At 30.6% G+C, this 24,432-nt stretch overlaps 1 protein-coding gene across 2 annotated transcripts in view; it reads right to left on the reverse strand.

Annotated features, from left to right (window-relative positions):
• LOC134725485 (choline O-acetyltransferase-like) overlaps positions 1-21,098 on the reverse strand; it is an 82,265-nt gene extending 61,167 nt beyond the window's left edge. Inside the window, exons 1-2 of one of the 2 annotated variants that reach the window (XM_063589333.1) lie at positions 20,956-21,098; positions 15,395-15,545 (exon numbers count right to left, since the gene is read on the reverse strand). The gene's annotated coding sequence lies outside the window, so the exon portion shown is untranslated. Of the gene's footprint in view, positions 1-15,394; positions 15,546-20,950 lie in introns of both variants that reach the window. The other variant, XM_063589332.1, reaches the window with a different exon arrangement.
• Between the last annotated feature and the right edge of the window lie 3,334 nt (positions 21,099-24,432).

The raw sequence follows: 24,432 nt of genomic DNA on the forward strand, positions 1-24,432 counted from the left end.
CCTGAATTGCAGGCTCTTGACTTCGGACAGGCACATACATAAAATGGCGGGGTAGAACTCAAGAAGTGGTACAACATAACAACAACATATGGCCATCTGTATTTGAAGGTAGAAAAAAATAAGTGTTTTCAAACAATTTTGAAAATTTAACTGTAGGACACACTAATCATATTTTATGTCAGAACAAGTTTTACCTCAGTCTTGGTGACTTGTCATATAGAAAAATAATAAAAAATGACAAAAGCTACCAACATTAGTTGAAATAAGTAATATGTTTCAATTTTAATTTCTTAAGATTTATTTGTATATATATATAGATTCTTACATTGATACCAGTGGATTATCGGATTTATCCAATCGAGATAGTTAAATTATCAATTTTAAAGTCCGAGCCGCCTCGGCGAGGACTTTAAAATTTATAATTTAACTATCGAGATTGGATAAATCCGATAATCCACGAGTAACTATGTAAGAATCTGTTTCTCTAATGATTAAAAAGACATTTTTTTTTTGTTAACCGAAAATCCCCTTCGAGTGCCTTTTACATTGCACGAAGTTGTCAATTTCATTAACACCTGTTAGCATATTTTGATTCATTCAGTTAGCTAAAAAGGTCATGACCCTTAAAATCATCCAATGATCTTTTGAGATCACCAGCAACCACACGTTGATTAAATTTTTTTATACAATGGGTTCGGAAAGGGATAAATTCCCATAGAGTTAGAGAAATATTGATAACAGTTTTGGGTCGGTTAATAGTTTTGCAATACTAGTGGATATGTAAATGAACCTTACTACACGAATCATAACAAACTGATGATACCTAAAAAATGTATATCTGTTTTACTTGGAGTTCGAGAGAGGTCTTAAAAAAATATAACACAGTACTTTATAACATCATCTATGAACTGTCCCCCGCATCCATAAAACCCGCGTAATTTATGGTATGCATTGATACCACACTACCAGGTTAAACTGTTTTGAATAATTCATCAATAATAAATCATCAAACAATCTTGCATAAGCTATCATAGAAGTACATTTAAAAATGCATTTCTAATCAATTTCGATAATTCTCAGACTAATGCTTATTAAATTCTTTTAAATGATAGCGTAATTTACATCTAACACGTCTACGTTCTTTACACAAAATGTAAAATATTTATGATGATCAACTTTAATTTTATGTTTTTAAGTATTTAACTGTTTCCTTTTTTAGGTTATATTTTTTTGTTAAGCATTAAACCAAATTGATGTATATAAATCATCCAAAAATGTGCTATTAGAGAAGTGTTACAGACACGATTTATAGTAATAGTGAAATATATATTCTGGGACAGCAGCATAATATATCAGGGAACATTTTGTGAAATGTCATTGGCGTTTACTTATGTGATATTTGCATGTTTTACTATCGCTTTCTTGTTCTTGGATTACATAAAGACTATTGATGTATATTGTATTTAATATTTATTTTAAATACTAGAACTTTTGGATTTCTAAACTCAGGGATAGGCAGTCAAACAAATCGATTGAGTAGTTGCTGTCCCATGACAACGATAATACAGACGACATCTGGAAAAATTACACGCTATCAGTTTCTTTTATATATATATATATTTTTGGCGAACAAATTAATACAAAAGTTTTAAGCTTTTTTTAAATTCATTTTTTTTCTTCATTTTGCATCCATACTTTTAATTCCCAAATGTAGGTATACTTTTACTTTATCGATAACTTTCTTCAGGCCTATTTTGTTCTTCTTGGTTTTTCATGTAATAATATACTATGATAATTGGAATATAACCTTATATACATTTCCTCGTTTTTCATTATGGTTTTCCTACAATGTGGTAATTCTTTAATTAATAAATCTTGAGACACCACAAAGCTCGCATCCCAGGGGCAAACATGTAACCCGTATCATTAGGAATTAAGTTATTCATCATTGTTCGTATTTGTTTTCATTCTTTCACTGCAGACCTTGCTGTGTGGGCAACTAAGGAAATGGTATGGCAATGCGGGAATAATGTCAACTAAAAATGTATTTAGTCTATGTGTGAAAATTTATGGAGAAAAAGCTTAAAAATTTAAAGTTGTATGTCTTTATTCTTTTTAATGCGAGTGAAATGCAACTGAAAGTTTCTCAACAGAGGTACAGAAGATTTAGCGAAAAACTACGGACTTTCTTATTCCAGGCATAGACTACCTAAGCCGTATTTGACAAAAATATTGTTGAATTTTGGATCCTCAATGCTCTACAATTTTGTACTTGTTTGGCTTTTTAAATATTTTGATATGAGCGTAAATGATGAGTCTTAAGTAGACGAAACGTAGTACTAAATTATAATCCTGATACCTTTGATAACAATTAGCATAGTCAACCGTTATTTTCATTTACGTAAGATCGAAATTCATGCATACAGGCCAATGTATCACTAGTGTCACCCTTTGTGAACGTGTCCCGAAAGTAACCTGGCTAATAATAACTTGATACTGTAAATAGATGAAATATAGACTAAATAAATAATCTAGTATCTGTAAACTGCAGGTGATTTGTATGAAATCCAATTAAGACGTACATAATGTGATCTTATCACAATATCAGACATCAATATATCATTACAATTAAACGCAGATAAATATTTTACATCAGAGTTTTCCATACATAGTAACATTTCCTTTATCATGTTTATTGAAATAAAACTTGTCGCCCAGCATGGGTTCACACCACTGGTTTTGAAGATAAGAAATGGAGTGAGTAATTAAAAATACAAGAAATTGATAATCAATATTGGTTACAAACAATTGAAGGTTTCCAACATTTTAACCGGATCGTTAATTGTTAATTACATAATAAACTGGAAGAATTGTGGGGATACGAAACTAATGTTAAAAAAGAAATCGTAATAAATGTTCTTATTTTTTTTTTAAACCTATTAAACTGTGTAATTAAATATTCTTTTATTATTTATTACAAATGTTAGATATGCTATATCGTTTAGCATGATTTATTATGCACGTTCGTTAAAACATGCTGTTAATAAGAAAATAATTATAACTGTTTTATTAAAATATTTATTACAAGATTTATTCTGAGTTTGATTTTGTGTTTTTTCTTTTCTTTTTTGAGCGTGCAATGTAATCAATTTAGGGACTTATTTTCATCAACGTTTAATACTTTCAGGTTTCTGTTATTTGAAATCGAGCACCAACGAAGACAATTAAGTTTTTGAAATACATATATGGTGTATCAAATTAGTGTCAATGTTTTGTAATTTTGTCCTATTGGAACTCTCTTATATTGTTATGTCTTTCACCTCCGTTTCTTTTTTTAATAAATTAGCGTATACTTTTATTTAACAAATCGCTGAAAATAATCAAGAACAAAACCTTGAAAAAAAAATATGTTACACCAGAAACAGAACAGAAAGATATATGTCATATGTTTAAAGAATGAATTACTTCGCCATTAACATGACAAAACATACTGTCTCTGTCGGATAGAGTAACCATTTAGGCAACAGTTAAGGGTAATTAATGCAGTTAGATTAAGCTTCTCCGCGATTTACTTGCTAACTTTGATGAGAAAATTGGTCAATTTATAGAAAAGTCTATGCTGGCTGGTTATGCAAGAGTTGGAATAGAACTAGAGAATTAATGAGTTAAGAGAAATTGTTCGTGGCAAGTCATCCGTAATTGTCTTTGATTTAAGGTTACAGAATTAATCTTGCGTTTTCAATCCAAGATAACGAGCCATTTAACGGAATGTTTGATTGGCAAAAATAACTGTGGATTCATCGTTCCCATGGTAATACCATAATTATGTTTGCTGTTTTGTGAAATGGTCACAAGTTCAAACAATATATCTGATTCATATGACTGATTTAAAAATCAAATAATCAAATTATCCCTTCTAATTCAGTTCTCTGAACAGTACAAATGTTAGTTAATTAGTTCTCAGAAATAATAAAAACCTGCCAAAATTGAATTCTTATAAAGGATGTCTGAATGACATAAATCTCTTATATTGAGAAACTATAAATTTGACTGTTAATACAATCTGTGGTCTAGTGTGGTCACTTTCGCCAAGCTTCATGTATGACTGCTGTCGACGTTTATTAGTTTACGTTAATGTGGTTGGTTCGAGATTGCAAAACACACAGCTATTAGCAGCAACGTTTTAGTTCGACTGAAAAACACAGAAAGAAGAGACAAAATATACGAAAGGGATAGTTACTTTGTCCTCTCGTACGTTGAAAAAAAACCAGACAACGACACGGTAATTTTTTTTTATAAACTACAGAAGGCAAACATCAGTATACAAAACACAACAAAGAAAACTCAAGACCAAAAAACACGAACACCAGCAAACATTGTGTTTTTCTCCAGATGCTCCGAAAAGGTAGGGAGATTCTGCTCCACATGTGGTACCCACTGAGGGCCTCAAGGTAGATTAGCGAAAGTTAATTGAGTCACCCTCTTTAAATTAAATCATTACTTACTTACTCACTCACTTACTCACTTATCAATCAGATTAACTAATTGATATAGATGCGCCCTTATAAGTGTTTTATTATTTCATGCACGATGTGATTCTGAAAACAAATGTAAAATTTTCTAAAATGAATTTCAAAGGATTCAATGAGTTTTGCCTTTTTTTTTCTTTCTTATAAAACTTAGATAGTGACAGATGGTTGCTTGTTTTTCTCCGCACGTCGAGCCGATGGGGATAAGTTTGTGGTCTCCGTCCGTTCTAATCACTTTAATTCTCAGAGATTGTTCTACATACTTTGAAGAATTGTTTGCGGTCAAACTCTCTTCACATCGGCTGTATTTGTTCGATTTGACAATTTTAACGGAAGTTATAAAACATTGACCAAGATTTATAAGCATAGATACAAATACACATTTTGAATGCACCTCATCTCAGAGTTTTGCACAGAAAACTCTCATATTGGTAAAATTGTTTCCCATAATATGTAGTTGGTCATAATATTCCGTTATTTGATTCAAAACTTTTCACATGTGTTATGGAACTTTTCTACAGTGCTGAAATAATACCACGTGGTTAATTAAACTCCTCTGAGACAATTTGATCGAAAACTTTAATACTTGGTGCTTTTGTTTGCCATTATGATTATAAAAAGGTGGCCACACCGCCTTTCAGTTAGACTCTTTACTCGGCAGTTTTTTTCCCTTATTTTTACTATTCTTGATATGAGACATTGTGACAGTTTTATTTCTGCTTTATAGCGCCGGACACATTTTTCGTACGCAGCAATTTCGGTAATAATATTTCATGCTGAATGCAATCTTCCAGAAAAGAACCAAGAACAAATTTTTAAAGTTTTTAATATTTTCATTGTATGCAATGCAGCACGGGTTCGATACTAATGTTGGTTGACTACTATAGTCCCAGGTGTATCACCAGCTCATGAGATAGTGGTATGCTAGTGACATTTCAATTTTTGTTTGTAAAATTCACTCTTGATAAATCCAATGATTCCAAAAGTAATGAAAAAGAATTAATACATGTGTTGCCTCAACTTGTTTAAGTCTTCTACTATTATATTTATAAATGAATAGGTTATCAACATTAAGATTATAACAATAAAGAGTTTTCTTGTATTTCCAAGAACCTTTCAGTGATTCAGGCTTAGCAATGGTTTTATAAACTATTTTGCTACGCTTTACGTGTAATAGAAATGTTTGTTTCAATAAACAATAATGCTTCTTCTCGATGCATCTGTTTTATTCCGAACAGTTGAAAAATATTTTGCCTTTAAATTACATTTTAGAACAGTTGCAAAGCGTGTCGGCTGAAGAGAAAGCCTAACCCATTGACATTCTTTCTACGTGCTGTGAGATTAAAAGTGTCGCGGGAAATTCTAAAGCTTTTCTAAAGTTTATATAAGAAGGTTAATTCACATGACAAGAAATTTCATATTTAGTCAGAAAACTTATTTTTTAAATAACTAATTGCCTCCTGAGATTTGAAAGTGCAAATCAATAGGAATTCAGATAAATATACATCATGTATGTTTCGTCAATAGCTTTGTGAAAGGAATAGTTTCACTGAACAGCAGTTTGTATCGGAAATTCGGAAAATTCTTGGTGTGATTGAGAAGAATAAAGTAACCTTTTTACATCAGAGTACATCAATATGCCTGTAGACAGTGATTGGATTCAGAAATCCCTAACGATTATTTCCAAGTGGAAACATCTTATATTAAGTTACGTTTTATTTAAGTTTCTGTTTATGATCTTTGTACATCTTTATGTTTTACTATTGCTTATTTCCGTACTTGAAGAGTTGGCATTGAAGATTAGTCATACAAGCTAACTATTGTTAGCAATGCCAATGATTTTCCTCAATGTAAACGAGCTCTATATTGGAATGGTGCCAAGGTCCAGTAAAAAAGAACAATTCAACTGATTCCGAAATCTCAATCTAACTCAGTTTGGCAAGACTTTAGAATATGTTAGTTAAAACCATAGAAAGTTTTCTTTTTAACCATTATTAATGTACTTACAGTTTTCTAGCACAGTATTAATAGAATTAATCAATTGTCTTTCTCAATGATGTTGAAGAAGAATATTAATTTGCAGTACCTCATATCAGAAATGACGTCAAAATATTTGAAATACGTTAGGACAATTCCCTACACATTACCAAATGTAATATGCACGTGCAAACTTGAAGTGACCCAGAGGAAGATTGTATTTCTCGTCGTGATGGATCATTGTCCAATATCCCATTCAGACGTAAACGATTCAGTTTTTCAAAGATTACTGATTTAGAAACTCCTTGTTAAATTTCAGGGACAAAAATATTAATTTGTCTATGGAAGAAAGAAGAAAGAAAACTTATTTGATGACTGTCTGAAAATAACATTGTTAGCCGCCTTAAAACTAACAGTTTGTTCTTTTTATTTGTTTGTGAAATACTATTTCAGCTCATATTTTTTTCATTTACTTGAATGAATTTGTTTACACTAAAATTCCATGAAATCAAAATGTGAATGATTAAATATTCAAATATTTATATTCTCAACATCTGTGAAAATGTATTCAGTGCATACGCGACGTTATCTCAGGAGGCTCAGGTATGCTAAAAATTTAGTGTTCGCCTTAGTGGGTTTTTTTTACTTATGAATTTCAACATAGGAAATGTCGTTTCTAATATTGTCAAACGAATATGGGAAAAAAACATAACAAATTACATTGTGTACATGAAATTTGACTTTTTTAAACTTATCATTTGAGTCATTGACTGTTCACTTTGTGACGTTAGTGTCTTGTGTTGATTGAGCTCATCAAATGGAATATCTTTGCACTTTGTTTATTAGATATCTTTTAACCTTTATATTCCTTGATGACCATATTACTGGAAATAAAAAAGTCTTTGAAGTAGAGCTGTGTCTTGATACTAATCACTTTTTTACATATTATTATTACAATTATATTGTCTCTATAGATTTAAACGTCCTTTCTATAATTATTCATTCAAATTTCAAAGTCACTCTAAAAAATATGTTTACGACATAAAAATGATTTGTGCATTGACTTGTCGTTCAATTTTTTTTCTTATCTTATCTTAATATCAAGGCCGTCTATGTTGAAGTTGTCCAATGGCTTGAGAAAAAAAGGTTACCTTAGCTGTATTTGGCAACACTTTTAGGAATTTTGGATCTCAATGCTCTTCAACTTCGTACGTTATTTGGATTTTTTTTTCTTTTCTTTTTTTTTACTTTTTTGCATTCGAGCGTCACTGATGAGTCTTTTGTAGACGAAACGCGCGTCTGGCGTATATATAAAATTTAGTCCTGGTATCTATGATGAGATTATTTACTTGAAAAATGAAAATTTTACCTTATCTTCATATATATACAAAGATATTGTTGTACACATGTAAATACTACAAATTTAATTACGAAAGACAAATGGCTTCGATTTATTAAAAGAAACTGAAACTTTAAGTTGGAATGGATGTTAGTTATTTTATCTGAACTTTTATAGAATGATGGATTTTAATCGTTGTTAGTTTATCACGTAAGAGTTCTGTTTTTCAAATAAATGAGCATTTTGATCCTCTTATGACCGTAAAGTTATCCTCTTGAGCTACTAAAATCAATTCTTATGTTGGAATCAGTTACCATTGCTTTTACACGTCTAGATTTTATTTCCATGTTTAGGAATGTGCAAATTAAGATGTAATGTAAAAGGACGATGCCATAAAAAAAGTCTAAGTCTGAAAAGGTTTTGAAAATTGGATGATGAAGCAAAAATACAAAGCAAAACAAAGTGTTTTGTTCTAAAGACGAACCATTTATTCTGAAATAGCGACAAGTATTACATCCTAGCAATATCAATATCATATCATACAGTAAAAGTATGTACATGTATACAGATTTCAATAATATCTTCAATAACAAAGTATTAATAAAGAATGATATAGTATGCAAGAAATAAAATAACAAATATAACAAACTCCGATGACAATTGGCAAAATCAAAAGATAAAACACAACTGTCATATTCCTGCTTTGGTACAGGTCTTATCTTATGTAGACGAGCAGCACACTGACGGTTGGTTTTCTATCAATTTTTGTTTTCTGTTTTTCTGTTTTTAGCAACATGCGATTCCAGTTTACCTTTGTTTTAAACCTCGTTAATTAGATAGAGAAAGAAAAATAGAGGCATCAAACAAAAATAAGGGAAAAGTTGACCGACCGGACAAGTACATAGGGTAAGTTTTTCTCGTTTTAAATACAACAACTCTGTCTAGTTAGTTATTAATGGTACCAGGATTATAATTAAGTACGCCAGACGCGCGTTTCGTCTACATAAGACTCATTAGTGACGCTCATATCAAAATATTTATAAAGCCAAACAAGTAAAAAGTTGAAGAGCATTGAGGAACCAAAATGCCACAATCGGTATAAATCTACAGATCAGGCAACTATTCTGGTATTGAAAGATATAAATGCGTCAAAGCACATTGCAAGACCGTCTACAGGATAATATGCTTTTTTCTGTCTTTTCTAACACACTAATATAACAAAGAAGATGTTGTATGATTGCCAATGAGACAACTATCCACAAAAGACCAAAATTACACAAACAGTAACAACTATAGGTCACCGTACGTCAGTTGGCAAAAGATTACGGTCTGCCTTTGCGATTTAAGGAATTGACTGTTCTTTCATTGGGAAGATTGCCTGAGGTTGATAAAAGATGAGAAAAATTTTAAGGATGTTCGCAACTCTATTTCATTGTAACACTTTGTTTAAAGACTGGTATATATGGATAATTCATAAAGAACAGAACATAAAAAGCAGAAAAATACGAAAAATTTCTGTCCTTGTTTCTGAGTTATAATAGTTATCAAAAGTACAAGGATTATAATTTAGTACGCCAGACGCGCGTTTCGTCTACATAAGACTCATCGGTGACGCTCATATCAAAATATTTATAAGGCCGAACAAGTACAAAGTTGAAGAGCAATGAAGATCCAAAATTCCCAAAAGTTGTGCCAAATACGGCTAGGTAGGTAAGAAAATCCGTAGTTTTTAGAAAAATGCAAAGTCTTATAAACAGGAAATTTATAAAAATTACTTCATTATTGATATTCATGTAAACACCGAAATGTTGACTACTGGGTTGGTGATAACCTAGGGGACGAAACGTCCACCAGCAGTGGCATCGTCCCAGTGGTATTAATAGTTATCAAAGGTACCAGGACTATAACTCTGACGCTCATATCAAAATATTTATAAAGCCAAACAAGTACAAACTTGAAGGGCAATGAGGATCCAAAATTCTAAAGAGTAGTGCCAAATACGGCTAAGGTAATCTAAGGTAATTTATAATTTATAAATCTTTTAACAATTTTGAAATTGACACTCTGTTTATATAAAAGCCAGGACTTTTTAAAATTTTAAATGAATCGTGTAAACTATGTGTAATGATATTAAAAAAAAACATTCTTAACAAGTGCTTAACGGTTCTGATTTGAACAAACGGACGAATGTGCAAACCGAGAAACATGATGATCCCCATTATCGAAGGAGATGTATTAAAACATTGCTTTAGCATTACTTCAAATATATTTTTGCATGGTATGCAAAATGACGCCTGTCATATCCTCGTAAAGACGCTCTCTGAAAGGGTGTAAGAAGAATCACATGTGCACTACTTTAAAATGCTATATAAACTCATCATAGATGACAGAATAAATTTGTTTTGGCGACCTCGTATTTTGTCTATAAAGACTTATCATTGACGCTCGGATAAAAATGTCAATAAAACCAAATAAATTCAAAAGTATTATGCCATATTAAAACGAATTCTGATAATTAAATAAAAATAATGAAAAAGCGGTTAGTTGTTCACAGTGTTGTATGACAGATTTGAACTTTGTTATGTTTCTATATGTGTTTAGAAATTCATTGCAAACAGTTTTATTGCCCAGAATAAACATATAAAGACATTTACACTTTGTTCTGATTCGATTCGTTACCAAGTTTGTCCGGAATAAAACTAGATTTAATTAATAACAACAGACAAATCAAGTATCAGTCATTCCGACTTTCATTAACCATTCTTTATAGTATTTACGTGGCAGCAAGTAGTGAATTATAACACAGCTTGTCTCAGACTGCACAGAAGGTGATTGTAGCTTGTTTGATTCAAACACCTAATTTCGTTTATGATGAAAGATGTTGTCGTGTCAATTTTTCCACTTAATGAAACAATATAGCTCGTTATCATGAAAGGAGACATTAATTGTAGGAACCGTAGTGGTCTCGCTTACATTTGTAAATGTCACGAGGACAGCAATATATTACACATGGGGGACAGTCTATATAGGCTTCGTAATTGAACTTGTCACATTATCAAAAGTATACAAGTCGAGACAGAATTCAACATTATTATAACCAAAAACAACAACAACAAACACAAACGAAAGCAACAGCAGGTTTGTAAATCGTACAAAGAGTTATCAGTTCAAATGAAAAGTGCTAAAAGATTTCAGCTTTCGTAGTATTTCATTTGTTGTAAGATAACTGAACACTTTTTTTTAATACATAAAGAGAACTGAATTTATCTTGTCGACGTAGTTTCTCGTTTGACAAAAGTGTGGTCCTTATATCATAATAATTATTTTTTTTTAATTTTCAAATTTAAATTTTAAACATATATCAGATATTCAACACTATCTCCTTAAATATTGCCCCAACAAAATCGGAGCTTAGGTAAAATAGTTAAATTGGTTTACATTTCGGGATTTGCAGGCATTATCAAATGGAACTTATTTGTAAGTTGGAAATCTGGAGATTTAATCAAACAGAATCGTCAAATTATCCGTAGAAATCCGACATGAGATACCCTCGTCTCTATATAGGCAATTACATTAATTCTGAAACTAACATTGTAAATGTACACAATCTAAACCTATGAATGAACCAAGCTGAGATATTGATAAATTGGCAATTTATCAAACAAATTCAAATATGACAAACGAAGAAAGGACCGTAAGAAATGCTCCTAGACACTGTAATAAACCAACTCAAAAATTGCAAGAAATATGATCGATCTGGGTGTCATTTTCAGGGTTTGATTGATGGCCAAATTATAACAACTTTGTTTTAATTAAAACTGTAGATAGGTAACAAAAACTGAAATCGTTTGAATGTTATTTTCAGCCAATCTTTATTAGATTTCTTTTCAATAATGTATCGCTTTTTAAAAAAAAAAAATCTTTTAATTTACTCAGTGTATAATAAATTCATCCTTATTTCTAGCTTAGAAATCATAAATAATCTAAAGAATATTTGAACGAATTCCATTAAGATATTTTTCTATTCACAGTTCTTACCCAAGAAACGTCATACATTATGTTCTAAAACATTAACGTGCTTTGAGGGCACCCACGAATATGTTTTGTACTGTTTGATGCATTTGCATTTGTTTGGTTTAATTCATACTAGCAACAATAGAAATAAAAGTATTCTAATGAAAAAGCATAAGTAAACCATCATGATAATTGTAGAATTCGAATTTTCATCAGTTTCACGTCAATCTAATAAAACAATAACGGGTTTAGTACCTGATACACGTATGAAACAGCTTGTTGATATAAAAAGGTTACCAACACATTATAACTGCATATATTGTTTCACACATGTTTCTGATTTTATAATGTTTAATTGATGCATTTTTATGAATGAAATTAATTTTTTTCAACATGATTATTTTTTTGCAATGTAGATAGTTTTGATGCCGTAGTTGATAGTATGATACCTGTTGTCTTTATTTGCATTCCTTGATTCAAGCACGCTGGTTTTTTTGTTGTTGTTGTTTTTTTCATTGGGTCTTTATATTTGAAAGCAGATCTAGAACAGTCTTTCTCTTAGATTTTTATTTTATATTTTGTAAGGGATTGGTGTTATATTTATATTTGTGACATAGAGCCGTGTATTCAACTCTCCCAGCATGTGCATTTTAGTCAATTTTCATATTCTCACCACCCCAAAATTTTATATATAGGCAATATTCATGCATCTAATCTATGTCAAATAAAGAGTAATATACCGCTGTTCGAAAGTCACAAATCTTTTGAGAGAAAACAGATCTGGGTTACAATCTAAAACCGAGGGAATCAAAATTGAAATAGTTTTTAAGTTTTCCAACAAAACTGAACAAGTATCTTTCAGATTATAATGATATTTTTTTCTAGAACAGATTACATTATTTTTTTTGGTGGTGAAATTGATTAGAAATATGGAAAATATGTATACTATTATAGGTAATAGTATAGGAATGGTTTTCAGATGATATACATATGAATAGGGCAAGTAGGAAATAGTTTTGAGAACTGCGGGAGGGTATATTTACTGAAAATATATATTATAATGGTAATGGTGAATGGATTATTGGGACACACAACACCTTTATACAAAAAGGACAAAGAATGATTATTTTATAGGTGAAATACGTTATATAAACAATATCATTATGAACTGTCATGGTGATATTGAAAATTGCAATCTGCAATTCAAAATAAAACAGGCACATGCTGATATTATACGAAAAGATTTTTCGATTGATTTCGAATAGTTTAATCTTAAGTTAAACCTAAGAATAGTAAATGAGACCATATTTCAGCATCGATTCAAGGTGGATAGAAACCTGCATACAGATATATCTCGTTTTGAATAAATTAAAATAAAGCACTATTGTCCGCAAGTAGGAAATAAAATATTTTTTTCTTTTATGAATTGTTTTAATTTCTATAACCTTTAGTCGTTATTGCTCAGTTTGATTTACCGGTATTGTAAAAAGAAATATTCTTGTCAATGAATTTTGATTTCCGTGACAGCATACTAGATTACAAGTTGATGACGACAAATATTTTCTGAGGAAATGAAGACAAAAAAGCAACAAATGAAAGCAAAAATTATACACAAAATATCACAATCTAAATCGGAGTACAAGATGTATCAATAATTGAGTTAATTTAAAAACGGTTAACATCTTCTTCTGAATCGTGTTATCTTTATGTTGTCCTCTTGAATTTTCTTATTACTATACCATAAATGAAAGTCTTCATTAGGAAATGGCTAGTACTCAACCCGCCATTAACCTTATGTGACTGTTCAAAGTCCCAAAAAACCTGTACTACTGTAGTTGTCGATTGGTTACAATTTGTCATAATGTTTTTGGTGTACTTCAAAATCACAATTTAAACCTCTCGTTTTCGCTTTTGAATAGCTACACACTTAATGATGCTTTTGCCTTTCATAGTTTACTATATGGTGTGGGCTTATTTATTTTTGAAGGCCGTTCATATATTTGTCTCTTGATTTGTAATGGATATTTGTTCCATAGTCAGTCATACCACAGATCCTTACATTTACCTGTGTGCTTGTCTTGATAAAATTTATTCTTAAGAACAGTTTACATTTATTATAACTTTAAAAAAAAAATTCCGACGTTAGTTTTGTTTTTTATGGTTCGGTGCTGCTATGTCAAACTTATTTGTTTTATCTTTTAATTTATTTTTATCTTAATACCATATTGTATTTATTTTCAGTTTTTCTAAATATAATGATCACGGTATAGACGTCACAAGGAATAAAACTAATTGTATAACCCTTTATTTAAGTACACGTTATTTATTAGTAGTATAATAAAGTTTTAATACTGAAAAGTTTAGAACTAATACTTAGGCTAACAATTCGATCTTCTCGCTCTTACTGGACGTTAAGCAACCAACAATCAATCAATCTTACTCTCACTTAAGTTTAGATTATTTAAAGAACAAATAATGTGGTTTAAAATTTTGTATGTTTTTAGCCTGAAAGTGTATGAAAGTACACAAAAAAAAAACATATAAAGTCGTTATCCAAATCACTACTGTTCGAAACTTTACACATTATGATCCTACAATTTTTCTTCATTTATGCACATGACTGATATGACTTCAATTTAAAGACGGTTACACAAAGCTTAAACACAATGTATCTTTAAATCATAAATGCGACTTTAGAATTGCATTTCAACTGGGAAAACAATCTGTGGCTAACGGAAATAAATGGCGTTATAACGTACAAAATCACAGCTTTTGACATACTAAAAACATATATCAATACGCTTGAAAAACTTTAATACCTCGACTATTTGAATTACATGTTATGATGAAAAAAAACCTTACATGGATTAAACTATAAATGTCCCGATATGTAGTCTTTCAATCTGTTCAAATTTTTCGTTTTCATCCTGATACAGTTTTTTTTCATCAGATGTTTTTTTCAAGTACTTTGTTTACCCCTTTTCATTTTGCATGTACAATTTTAGACAGAAGTTGTTTCAAAAATTTGTAAATAAACTGCACTGAAGTATGTTAAAAACACTTTATAAAAATACTGTTTTGATTTGATTCCTTCAAATCTTCTAAACTTCATAATTTGTTTCATGATAGAGAAATCTTCTTTTAACGTCAACCATTGAAAAAATAACAAATCATTAACTTATTTATTGATAATAAGACATTAACAGTTATGCAAGTCCATACATCAATTTAAAAAATAACTTTTATTGTTGTTTCTTTAATATGATATGCTAGTTTTCGTCTTCAATAATAGCACAAATTGATTCTCAAGAAAACAGTCTTTATGATAGTACTTAGAGAGGACGACTCGGTTTTTTTAATAGTTACCAATTGTGACCATTACTTATATATAACACACAACCAGTGTTTTAAGTTTATAAATTATTTTAAAACTAATTTAAGTATTTTCTATATTTAATTTCCTGTTTTATTCTTTTATATTGTAGTATTATAATAAAAAAAAATCATTTAACTACAAAAAAATAAAAGTTCTTACCTTAATAAGCTGTTGTACACTTTCCTTTACTCAAGGGGTTGGATTTAATATTTTATATAAGAAATATTGAAGAACATCTCAGCTTCTGATTTAAATAACATTAATTGGTATCACGTGACTTGTGGCGGGCACACGAATCGATATCCTCAACCTACAACAGTACCACAGAATAAGCTTATCTACCTCGCTGTAACGGGACGAGCTTACAAACGCTCCAAAGATCTTAAAAGAATAAAAATTTATGGATAATCGAATAATCTCCGAAAGCGCTGGTGTGGTGTGGCCATAGTGTCAATTCTCCTGTTTCAATATTTACATGAAATCGATGAAGACAATTGATCAAGTTATAATTACTATGTGTACCCCTCTCTTATTTCAAGAACGTTCATTAGCTAATTACAGTATTGAGAAAATAACACTCGATGGTGCTAAGTAAATGAGTACCAATGTATCTACTCATATTAACTTCGGGATAATGTGTTTTGTTGTTTTATATTATGTAATATTTATCTTTAATATCTCAGTTAGAAATGTAATAAAAGTAGTAAAAATTCAAATCAAATTGTGAGTTACTTATATTTTTGGTGAGAACATTTAAATTATTGTATAAACAATTACAGTCTCACCACTATTTTAACCAGGAGTTCGACGTTGGTAATTCTATACCCGATATTTTATAAAAGGCAATACTGTTACATCATAATACAACATCTGTGACCAGTAAATACACAAGATATCATTTGCAACACTTTAATTTTTCTCCTCTTGTAAACTTATATAAAAGCTGATTTGTGCATTCCCATAATATTTATAGATCACGATGTAGTTTTAATTTATCTCGAAAATTTCATCCTTTTTTTTTATTGTTTCATGAAGTAAATGGAGGGAAATGAAAATTTACACTTTGTTTTTATAAAATGTGTTCCCTGGTGCGTAATAATACTCACACGTGCACACTTTTTTTATAATGATACAGATTATCTTAGCCGTATTTGGCACAACGTTTTGGAATTTTGAATCCTCATTTCTCTTCAACTTTGTACTTGTTTTGGCTTTTTAACTATTTTGAGATGAGCGTCACTGATGAGTCTTATGTAGACGAAACTCGCGTCTGACGTACTAAATTATAATCCTGGTACTTTTGATAACTAAACAATTTCATTTGTAATTTGTTATTTTAATCAGTGTCCTTCCTATCTTCATTTTAGTGTTATTTCAACACAACACACACGTTATACCGTGTCCTTTTTGTGCTGGTATCTTTCAAATAAAATGAAATGACAGGAGGGATGTTTTTTTTTCTTTTTTTATCCCCGTAATGATGATGCTCATTTCATGAAATATATACCAGAATAAATATTAGTTCACATGTAGAGATTGTGTATACAAAATTGTACATCACAATCAGTCTTTTATGATTTGTGCTACATATTAAATCTAACAAGTTGACCATTTATTTCAATGATTAAGTTTGTAGAGATTTAACTAACAAGTATATGGATTTGACTTCAACTCTTAGACTTATTGACAAAAATTTAGAATTATTGTTTAAGGCCTTGTATTCAACAGTTCGAGAAATGATTTAGTAACCAGTATTTACAAGTCCGTACGATTTTTGTCCGCTTCTAAAATACCTCAGAAATACGTAAAGTAAGCAAATATATTGGTACAGTAATCTTGCGCAACGACCCCTTAATTTCCCCGTAGTAGCTGCTTACATTCTGTAAAGCCATCGTAACACGGCCCAAAATGGTGAACAACGTATAAGAGCCCATAATTATCCGTTAAAGTAAATCATAAACAAACAGTTACACAAAAGATACGTTGCATTTACAATTCTTAGAAGCAGTTAACCAGTTATTTACGGAAAAATACTTACATGGACAATCTTAAGAAGATTTTGACTTTCTAAAAACGTTGGCTCTTCTTCCACGGACCCTCAAATAGTGTCTGCAAGTTTAGGCAATTTATAAACCGACACAAGCGAAAAAAAACGTGTTATGTAACGGAAACCCTTAGCCGAGATTGATACAAAAAATCAGTTTAATATTATTCAGAAGACGAATATCTTTCTTTTATATTTCTAGTATATGCCTTTATAAATGAAAAGTGTAAGTTGTTGAATTGTCAAGAGTTTACCGAGTATACAAGAGGGATGTGTCACGAAGGAATGTTTTGTGAACACAATTATATCAATATCGGACCCGGATACCGGGTCAGCAGTTAATGTTTGTACTTTAAATAATTTGTATCGATATTTAATACGTTTAATAAAATAGGGTAAGCAGATAGGGAAAAAAACTTATGATATTTTTATGGAGCAATGGATGACTTTTGTTGTCATCAGAAAACACATTGTACTCATATAGACGGATGAATTTTGATCTAATACGCCTTTTTGTGTGCAATTTATGCAATACTGTTTTCTGGTCTGTGTGGCCGTTCGATCGTTCATCTGTCACTCTTCAGGTTAAATTTTTTTTTATCGAGGCAACTTTTAATTAAGTTGAAGTCCAATCAACTTTACATTAGTACACATGATCCCTATGGTATGATCTGTCTAATTTTTATGTCAAGTAAGAGTTTTTGCCCCATTTTCACAGTCCAGTGAACATAGACAAAGTGCCGATGGGACATCCGTGTACTAGGGGAAAAAATTCTCGTTCTGATTTAATTTTGAGTTCTAGGTCACATTTAGTTAGTTTTTTTTCATCGATGATATATACCTTAAATTCAGAAAAACACATTGCAAACAGATATAACACTGCAAAAAATTATTTCATTTTGCTACAAGGGCAATACCATATTATGCTAGATTTGAAATTGAATCAAGATAACTGTTAGATAATGAAAAATAGAATACAAAAACGTCTTACTCCAAGGGAAATTCAAAACGAAAAGTCCGTTATAAAATGGCAAACTCAAAAACTCAAACACATCAAACAAATGGAAAATATCTGTCAGTTTTCTTACTTGGAACAGGCATTTCCTCATGTAAAACATATTGGACAAAACCTGGGTTTATAGGTAGCTTATCCTCCCACTTATATCACAATGACATAAAATTCAATTATGTTGAGAACAATGTGTGAAAAAAACACATAGACTTAATCGAAACTAAGGTAAAAATATCAAATATAGGATTGCAGCAGTCAACATTGTGTTATATTGATCTTAATCATTTAAATATAGAAAAAATATAACTAAAAGGCATTAAGACAAAGCAAATGCGAAGAATTAAAGACAAGAAAATAAATGATCATTGCACAATAACAAACAACGGTATATGTAAGTCCGGATGCACGCCAAATGGATGTTTAACTAAAAATGGACTAAACAGTTAACGTTAATAGTTTACCGAGACAAATAAAAGAACATTATAATGTAAACTAAGACTCAGTTTAAATCACCAAATTTATAAAAACGTAAAAGTTTGAAACTATAAGAAAAGCGTTTTACGTCAATGCGGTCAATTTTCATCATCCGCAAATGTATGTTTCCGACTATTTATGATAAGTTAAAGGAACATCTATTTAAAAGCAATGAGAATAACAATCACTGTATTTAAGTATGAATATTTAAATATGAATACGGAACACCCATCAATGTGTTTTGCACATCATGCTAAACCCAATGTACATCGTATCCTGAAACGACATCCGATAGAGAACATATAGTGTGCAGTCATGTCTTGTACTGACTTTTATTTATTTATTTACATAACGTCAAAGAATGTAGTCATAATTTATTTAATTATGTACTTTTTACAACTTTGCATGTACTTATAAATTTAAAGCGACAGTAGTTCACTGATGTTTAAATCTCGCAAGTAGATAAGAATTTAAGAAAGAGAGAAAACAAGATACATGTAGCATACAAACCTTCGGTATAATACATGTTATAAAACATTCAATATAGGAACGTGACCAAATTCGTCGATAGGGTAAAAAAAAAAGTAAATTAAGAAAAAATACCAAAATCCAAGACAATTTCAAAACGGAAGGTCCCTAACCAATTGGTTTAATAAAAAAAAATCAAACACATCAAATAAATGGAACACGACTGTCATATTCCGGATTTTATACAGAAAGTATACATGTAGAAAATGCCGGATTAAGCCGTTTCCTGATAAAAAAAAAAAAGCACCAACCACATTGCAAAATATAAAAGTTATAGAACGCAAATGGGTAAAATTCAGATATGACTTTATACTTACTTGTATCTTAACTTTAAAGACCGCAAAAATGAGTTGCCAGATAATTGAGACACAGAAACATCCTACCGATCAACTAGTTTCGTGAAGGTTACCGTAAAACTATATGTAGTTTTGATTTCCTTATAACTCAGTCTTATTGTGTGAGGGCCAAACCCTAAAAATAGAAGTACTTATAGTGTGAAATGCACAAACGACACATATTTAACTCATTATAAATACCAGACATAATTTTGAACGTCAGACGCACGTTTCGTTTACAAAAGACTCATCAATGACGCACCAGTAAAAAAAGTTTAAAAGGCAGAAGAAAGAACGAAGTTGGAGTGCATAAAAGACCAAAATATTGACATATACAACAAAGGTAATATATTCCTTTGGTTGAAAAAAAGTAATAAACATAACGGTCAACATAGTTAAAAAAAATACATGGTCAATAGAATGATCACTCAAGTATAAATCAGAATTCCAATACTGGTAGACATTTGGGTATCCAGATTTATTACTAAAATTATCCTGGATTGTAGTCTAGATGATTATTTAAACATGCATCACATAATTGCATATTTGGGAAATAGTTTCCCTGAACAAATCTCAATATGCGTACTCCAGGTTACAGGAAAACGGTTGTACTGTTCTACATACTCCTGCAAATTTTTCCAACGTGAATCCGTACCAAAAAGATAAAAAAAAATATGTAGAGTCAAATGTACAGAGGAAGAGCCAATTTCTTATGAATTTATTTCACAGAAGAGCCTTTTTCTAAAAGTCGTTCACTCCTTTCTAAAATAACAGTTTCATAAGTTCATATGACAAACTCTATGGTAAAACAACACTTTTGTGTACGAGGTAATTTTGTAATGTTATAACTTGTATATTTTTTTGCATTGTATATGTTATAACATGTTGAAAATTGAAACTTGAACACGACAGTTACAACTTAAACTTTCAAATGTTTAGTTTTGAGTGTTCTTGATAAAGGTAACTCCAAGAAATTGCTTCGAACACACAAAATTTATGGAAGTTTTTTTTATTCATTAGTGCTTGGTCGACTACACTGCTGGCGGACAGATATTCACCGAAGGTATAAGTATTTTGTAAAGCTTGAAATTTATATTAAATTAAAACTATAATTGGTAAATTCTAAAAAGAAAATGTTTAGTTTGATTCCCTTGATTATCGATGTTTGGAAAAATCGATGCACACAAAAGATGTAAATTAATTGCAATAAAATTATACGCTGGACTTTTATTTGACTTGCAATATAAAATTTATTCAACCTGATTAACTGTGAAAGTTTAAGCTTAAAAAAAAAGAAAATAGGTCGTAATTAACAGACTCACCTTACCTATTATCATCTTAGAAAATGTTTTCTGGTCATTTTGTAACACATTTTCGAGGTCTGATACATGTTAAAATAATTATAAATATTTTCCCACAGTAAATGCCAAAGCTAATGATTATCTGAAAAAAAAACTCGTCACTCTTTTTCCTTAGGTTAAACGATCTAATAAAAAAAATCAAAAGGAAGTTTTAGACAACCCGGACGTGAATGTCAAAACGCTATAATCATACATTTCATTACAGTCCATCCAATCATGGTGGTGTTCATACAATATTTTGAAGGAGCAACTTTAACTTTACATACGTTACACTTGGTTCAAAAGCGTCCTTGCAAAAAGCAATAAACTATCATAGAATGCAAAATCTGAAACTCAAACCCTGCTAGAATGTAACTTCATAGATATGAAATTTAAAATCTTGAAAGATGAAATAATCTCTTATGTAGAAACGAAAGAAATTAGCCTATTTTCATTGTCAAGTGCTGGAGTTTAGTCAAGATTTGAAGGAGACTTAATTATATATATGGTATTTCATTTAACAAACTAAGAATTCAAAGGATAATGCTAGCTTCTGTTCATTCTCCGTTTGAAGCCCATGGAAGATGTCTGCATCATTTGAATAAAAAGAAAGGCAAAAAGAAGAGAGGAGAACCATTGTTCGCTCAAAATATCGATTGTCTGTTGAAGAAACACATTCCTGAAACGTAGCATATGTGTTGCTAGTTTAAATACTCATACACGAGAAAAGAGACCTCGATTGTATGTATCATAAAGAATACGCATGCTTAGCAGCAGATAAAAATAATGGTTAATCAGAAAACAAAATCATCCTGCCTCCAACCTTTCCTTTATCCAAATATCGAATGGTCGATCCCTTGACAATTTTGGTTTGGAAAGGTTGTTTTTAAGAGCACGTAGCTGATTATAAAAAAATGTTTTTGTGCTTTGTGTATCCTATACAGTACAGTAGACATAAAACATGTCATAAGCTATGTCAAAAATACATCATGATTTACGGCGTTACGCTTGGTTCCTATAACTTTAGCCATAAGCTGATATCATTAAAGTTAAGAAACAAATCTTCAATCCGAGAAGCATATTTAGTCGCTATCGCGGTATTAACATATTATCTTCAAAAGGAAATCTCCTTATTTCTATGTAAAAATCTAATTAATGGTTTAATCATTTCTTCGAATATCCAATTAGTGATTTTTTTTTATAGATTTAGATAACAAAAAAGGAAAATGAGATGAATACAACAAAAAAGTCATATTCGATTTCCTGAAATAATTGAAAAAATATGACTATAAATGTAATTTTATAGTATAGTCTTAAGGAATGGGAATCAGACATACGATAACGAACAGAGATAAACTAGCCTGTAAATTCAGTGGTTGACGTTTGTTTATGTGTTACATATTTGTATTTCGTTCATTTTTTTACATAAATAAGGCCGTCAGTTTTCTCGTTTGAATTGTTTTACATTGTCTTATCGGGGCCTATTATAGCTGACTATGTGGTATGGGCTTTGCTCATAGTTGTTAATGTTTGTGTCATTTTGGTCATTTGTGGATAGATGTCTCATGGGCAATAATACCACATCTTCTTTTTTATAGTTAAATAGGGACCGTTGCTGAATTTAAAAAAAACAAAACAATTAAGAGTTGATTATATCATTTGTTTTCCAAATCATACATGATATTCTCAAAACCAATCTTTGATCTGGAAATGACGCATGGTAAAAAGAGACTAAAGTGATTATTAGAAATACCAGTTCAAAGGACAGACAACACAATCACCTAATGATTATATTAAGAATATGACCAATTAGACATAATTTTTTTTAGTTTGCGAAAAAAAAGAGTATCGTGACAAATAACAGGATGTTGAAATAACATCTGAAATAGAATTGTCTGGCTGCAATTCTCGAATATTTGGTCAACAAAGATCAAAGACAATTGTGTATAATCAGAAAAGGTATTGCTATTTCCTATCGATTTTTTAATACACTTATAACTAAACTTGAAATAAAGGATACAACCGATATAGTTAAGTCTGCCTCATATTTTGAATTACATCTAAAAATAAAGGTCGGTTTCACAGATGACGAATATATGATCCAAAGTATCATAACCACATTCCCGTCCTTCTTTCTCCAAATATGAACCACCGAATTGACTTTTTAACTTGTTTGTACTTACATAATTAACATGATGAGTGTCAAATGTAGAAAAGGTTCTGTTCATTTCCTTGGAGCAACTAAAATTACTTTTCGGTTTTGATTGGTTTCGTTTTGCTCAGTCTTAAGGTTTCTATGTTGTGTTTTGTATGCAGTCTGTTGTAGTTTGGTCTTTGTTGTCCGTTTGGTATCTTTCGCTTCTTATTTAGTAAAACGATCAGGACTTTCATCATTCATACAAGCACTGTCAAGTAATTAAGTGTATAGCTAGATGCAGCCGTATTGAAAATATGGTTTTGTTTTACTAGATAATGTACATGATGATTTATAACTGTCTAACGTTGGTCTATACATGCACTTTAATTTAATCAATACCAGTAAGTAAACTGTTTCTACCAAAAGGACAGAAACTTAAAAAAAACATTGTACATCATCAATTAACACACCAGGCATTAAGACCATTTTTTAAAATGATTCATTCTGTTATTATATTGTATATTTCCTCATATTTATTAATGATATGACGAAAAGATACACGTTTATGGTGGAATGTAACTTACTAATTCAGTTGTTCTGTTGATATGAATCGCATTTCGTCCTAAGGTCACCTCCGGTAACCAAAACAAAATGAATCGTCCTATTATAAACGTGAACAGAATTAGAACATCTAACGTGACGCACAAAACGTATGTTGAGGAATTGATACATTGATATCCTATGTTTTAATTATATTCCATGTTTTGTTGCAATAATAACATGCAAAAATGCACCATAAAAATGGTTAAGGGTCAGACTTATTCCTCCTGCGTACTTTTAGTTTTGTAGATGAATTCAGTTTTTAGAGTAAAATGTTTAAAACCTTTTTTTATTGACAAAAAATGCAGTTTGACTTGGAAAAGATACCAGTTTCTGTTTGAAGGTATGTTTCTTGGTTTACTTGGAGACTTGTAGTTCTATAATAAAGAGTTAATTGACTATTTGTATTTGTAATGGCTCTTCTGGACTGATCCTTGACCATTATGCCATCGGTTTTCGGGGCAATAAAATTACCTCAAATTTCACCAAGGTTTTTGACAGAAATAACCCTATAGGTGAATCACTATTAACGCCAAAATATGCAATCTTTAATGACCGGACAACAGTATCGTAACTATATCCCTTCTTAATATGTCTATTTAAAGGTTCTGTTAGTTTCTGAGGTGAATACTGACATTTTTGTGCTTTATTAAAAATAATTCCATAAAAAATTGGATGTAAAATACCTGAACGTATAAGAAGTCTGTATGTTGAGCTATATTTACGA

The sequence above is a fragment of the Mytilus trossulus genome, chromosome 7 (genome assembly GCF_036588685.1).
Source record: "Mytilus trossulus isolate FHL-02 chromosome 7, PNRI_Mtr1.1.1.hap1, whole genome shotgun sequence".
In the NCBI taxonomy this organism is placed as follows: Eukaryota; Metazoa; Mollusca; class Bivalvia; order Mytilida; family Mytilidae; genus Mytilus; species Mytilus trossulus.